Genomic DNA, 4,865 nt, shown 5'->3' with positions numbered 1-4,865 from the left:
ATATACACACATACATACATGCATACATACATATACACATACATATAAACACGTACATACATACACACTCATACATACATACACATGTACATACATACACACACAGCCAAACATTCATATGCATAAATTTAAAATAAATAAATCTTTTGAAAAGTTTAAAAGTAAACAAGTTGGGGTGTATATAAGCCAGTGAGAGAGGCCATGAACAAAGGGTATTCTGCGTCCCCGACAGATAAAAAGCAGTAGTTCTAACGGTAACCCTTGCATTCTTACTTTGTAGGTAGCAAATTCCCTGACCAGATAAAATCTAGGATAATCCACATCTGATTGTTCACAACCACAACCAGTACTTGACATTCAGAAAAAGAAGCTAAATTTTTGTTGAATCAAGTTAATATAAACTCATTGGGGCTCAATATCTTCTGCATCAAAAAAAAATATTTTGAAAATAACAAATATGCCATGTGGGAGGCACACCTTTAATTCCAGCACTTGGGAGGCAGAGGCAGGCCGATATCTGTGAGTTCAAGACCAACCTGGTCTACAAAGGGAGTCCAGGACAGCCAAGGCAACACAGAGAAACTGTCTCAAAAAAATAAAAAACAAACAAAAAACAAATATTGTAGATTAAAAGTCAGATAAATTGTCTCACACAGCAAAACACTTTAATACACAGAAGACAATCAATAAGGGTTCTAGTAACACAAAAAAAAAAAAAACATTTTCTCACAACCTGGAATGCTCTTTATAAGAGGGATCAAAGGGAGCTAAGTCATCACCAATGGTTAGATTTCCTTGTCTGCAGCAAAGAACCTCTCCTCTCTATTCCTTGTCACGTGTCAACAATTACCCAGATGTGATGGCTCCACCTGGAATCCTAGCACTCTACTGGCTGAGATAGGAGGCCAGCCTGGGCTACATAAGTATTTGAAACCTGACTGGACTATAAAGAAAACCGGTGAGATGGTCCACTGAGGTAAGGTGCTTGCCACCAATTCTGACGACCTGAGTTCGATTCCTCAGACCCACGCAGTGAAAGGAAAGAATCGATTCTCTCGGGTTGTACACTGATCTCCACACACATGCCCTGGCATACACACAATAATTAATCTAATTAAACAAAAATAATTCTAGTAAATAAATAAATCTAATTAAACAAATCGCTAACTGGAGATAAGCTCATAAAAGTGACTTAGATCTTACATATATGGACATAATTAGCATATTAATTGGTTTCCATTAGCTTAGTTTATTTATTTTTGAGATGAGGCCCAACTATAGTCCTGACTGGCCTTGAATTCAGAATCCTTCCACCACAGGCTCTGAGTAGCTAGGATCTTAGATGCATACCACTACACCCTGCCTTAGCCTAGACTTAAAAAAAATAAAAATTAAAAAAAAAAAATGAAAGCAGGGGCTGGAGAGATGGCTCAGAAGTTAAGAGCACTAGCTGCTCTTTCAAAGGTCCTAAGTTCAATTCCCAGCAACCACAGGGTGGCTCATAACCATTTATAATGAGATCTGGTGCCTTCTTCTGGTGTGCAGGTGTACATACAGGCAGAACACTGTATACATAATAAATCTTTTCTTAAATGAAAGCAGGTTGTGCTTCCCTTGAGCAGTGAGTCTGACACCACTGCTACTGATCCCACAAAGTGACTTACTGATCACAGAAAGTCTGCCAGGCTTACCTGCCTCCCAGTCACGGCTGGAAGTGACAGGGAGCATGGTGAATGGCAGGTGGAACATGAAGAAAACCAGCTCACAGCCTAATCCCTGTGTGAGACCTAGCCCTCACCCCAACTCCTCGTTCCTTCCAGAGTTCCACTATCTGCCCAGGAAATGGCTTGAATAACAATTAAGTTCTCCCATCCAGCTACCAACAGGGTTCCTCTGTGTAGCCTGCCTCTCCTGGAACTCAGGCTGTAGACCAGGCTGGCCTGGAACTCACAGCAATGCCCCTGCCTCTGCCTTTTGAGTGCTGGGATCAAAGGTGTGCGCCACCACACCCAGCTCCTTTCGTGAGACCTTTATGTCCAGGCGGAGTGCCTCAAAGGGGCTTTCCCAACACTAGTTTCTTCCTCCTGATGAAAGCCCCGTACTCTGCCGTACATTCTCACCTATAGGGTGATGCACTTGCCAGAGGCCCAAAGCCATGGAGTCACTCAGGTTTGGACTGGAATCTTTAGAAACATGAATTAAAATAAAAGCTTTTCTTGTCACAATTTATTGGTCATGAGGTTTCTTTTATGATGGGCTGGTGACTACTACAATCCACCTAGGGAGGATTCAGAGATAAAGCAAGTCTCCCCAAATCCTGAGCTGTTGCTTCTAATATAGTGGACATACCTCATTCACAGTCAATGTGGCCTACTGAGAGGTTGGCCAGGTAGCATTCTATTGTGGGTAAAAACATGTTTTTGTTTTGGTGCAGGTATAGGATGTGGGACTTATTCAGATGGTCCACAGCAGCAGGCTATTTGCCTCATGTAGGCTCAGAGAGGAGCTCTTTGCCAGCTACAGATAGTTAAAATCTGAGGACTCTGGGGTGAGAATAAATGCCAGAGCCCAGAGAGTGTGGAGCTCAGAACAAGGCTGCTCCTGGTTGCTGTTGTGAGACAAGAAGTTGGAGATCTCCTGAAATGAGGATTAAACTGGCTCCAAGGAACCCAACGACCCTAACCAGCAAGAAGCAGCTATGAGAACTGCACCTCCTCTCCCACTTTCTCCTTCCTACTTGGTTTGGGGGTGTTGGAAGGGATTGAGGTGGAGTATAAGAAAAAGATATAAAAGACGTAAATAAATGAGTTTTTTATAAAGTACACCAACAGCATTGCTCTCTGTTTTGCTTATTTCTTAAAGTTATTTAGACTCAGCACCTGCACAACATCATCGTCCTATTCAAGGCAGGGATAGCTGGCTTCCCCAGGTGAGCGGCTGGCCGCAGCCTCCCAGAGCAGTGGTCAGCGTGAAGGAGTAGGCCAGGACGGCTTCTGTGCTCAGAACATAGCATCCTGTGGACAGGGCCAAGTGGTGGGCACAGAGCTATGGCACAGCCAGAGCTGGATTCAGCCATGCCTAAGTGACCTCAGCAAACATCTGTGCCAGGCTGCCCAGCAGCAGCACTCAAAGCCAGGGCTGGCTGCATAGGAGGGACTGTGCTCAGCATGGAGCTCCCACTGGGACATGGGAGGAAGGAGTAAAGACCAGGCTTCTTGTCCTGGCTGCCAGCATCAAACTTTCTCTCCTCCTCCTCTCTCCCTCTCTTTCCCCTTAAGAGCCTCAACAGGTGAAAGCAGAGCACACTGTATAGTGTGCAGAAAGCTCTGGGTTCCATCCTTAACATAATAAAACAAAACAGCTATCAGACTTCTGACTGGGGTTTTTGTTGTTGTTTGTTTTGTTTTGTTTTTTGTTTTGCTGTTGTTGTTTTTTGAGACAGGGTCTCCTATGTAGGCTGTCCTGGAACTTGACCAGACTACATTGGAACTCACAGGGATCCACCTGCTTCTACCTCCACGTTGGGATTAAAAGAAAGCGACAGCATTCTTGGAAAATTGAATAGGCCTGTTTGTTGATTTGGCAGTGCTGGGGATTGAACCTAAGGCCTTTTGTAAACTAAACAAGTGCTCTACCATTGGACATCCCCAGTTTAAAAAAAAATTGAATTGGGTGGGTGTATGTACATGTTTGCATATGTGTGCATGTGTGTGCATGCCACTGGAAGGTCAGAGAATGCTGTGGGTCTTTCTTTCTGCCCCCTCCTTTTTTTGAGACAGGGTTTCTCTGTGTAGCCTTGGCTATCCTGGAACTAGGGCTACAGAGCAGGCTGGCCTCATAGTCAGAGATACACCTGCCTCTGCTTCCTGAACACTAGGATTAAATGCATGCACCACCACCATCACCCCACCCAGCCCCACCCCCCTGCCTAGTGTCTCTTGCTTCTCATATCCCACCCTGTTTGAGGCAAGGTCTCCTTTTTTCATCACCGGAACTTCGTGGCTCACAAGTTCTGGGGATTTGCCTATCTCTGCCTCCCCTTTCCTCACAGGAGCTCTGGGATTACAGAGACACTGGGCCTAGCTAGGACATGGGCTCTGAGAATTCCAACTCGGGCTCTCTCAGTGGTAAAGCAGATGTTTTACCCACTGAGCCCTCTCACCAGCCCTAGTTTGTTTTAAGAGTTTGGGAAAAACACAGATTCTACCCTTTTGTTTTTTTATCTCCAGTACTTCAGCAATCAATTCGTTTTCTTTCTTTTTTCTTTCCTCGTCCCCTCGTCCACCCATAGCTCATGCTGCTTCCAACCTGATAAGTAACTACTACACCTGGTTTTGTGGTACTGGGGCTTTGGCCCAAGGCTTCATGTATGCTTAAAGCACTCTACCAACCAAGCTACATCTTAAGCTCCTCAAGCTTTCCTTTTCAATAGAAACTATAGAACAAGAGGAAGAATGGGTAATGTAATAAAATGTGTAATTTCAAAAATAATTATGCCAAAGCCAGACATGGGGGTGCACACCTGTGGTCCCAGCACTCAGGAAGGTAAAGGCAGGCAGATCTCTCTGAGTTCAAGGCACCAGCCTGGTCTACAAAAGGGAGTCAAAGACAGCCAAGGTTACTCAGAGAAACCACCAAAAAATGAACAAACAAGCAAAACTAATTATGCTGTTTTTACACATTTTATTTATTATTATTATTGGTGCATGTGTACACATTGTGTTATGTGTGTGGAGATCAGAGGACAGCTTTGTGGAGTTGTCTCCTTCCATCTTTACATGAGTTCCATGGTTTAAACTCAATGGTCAGGGCCTCCACAGCCAGGCGACAAGTGTCTTTACCCTGTTTCTTACTTAGTTATTTGT

The sequence above is a fragment of the Psammomys obesus genome, unplaced genomic scaffold (assembly GCF_907164565.1).
Source record: "Psammomys obesus unplaced genomic scaffold, mPsaObe1.curated_primary_1811, whole genome shotgun sequence".
Lineage (NCBI taxonomy): Eukaryota > Metazoa > Chordata > Mammalia > Rodentia > Muridae > Psammomys > Psammomys obesus.
Note: the sequence above shows the minus strand (reverse complement) of the source record.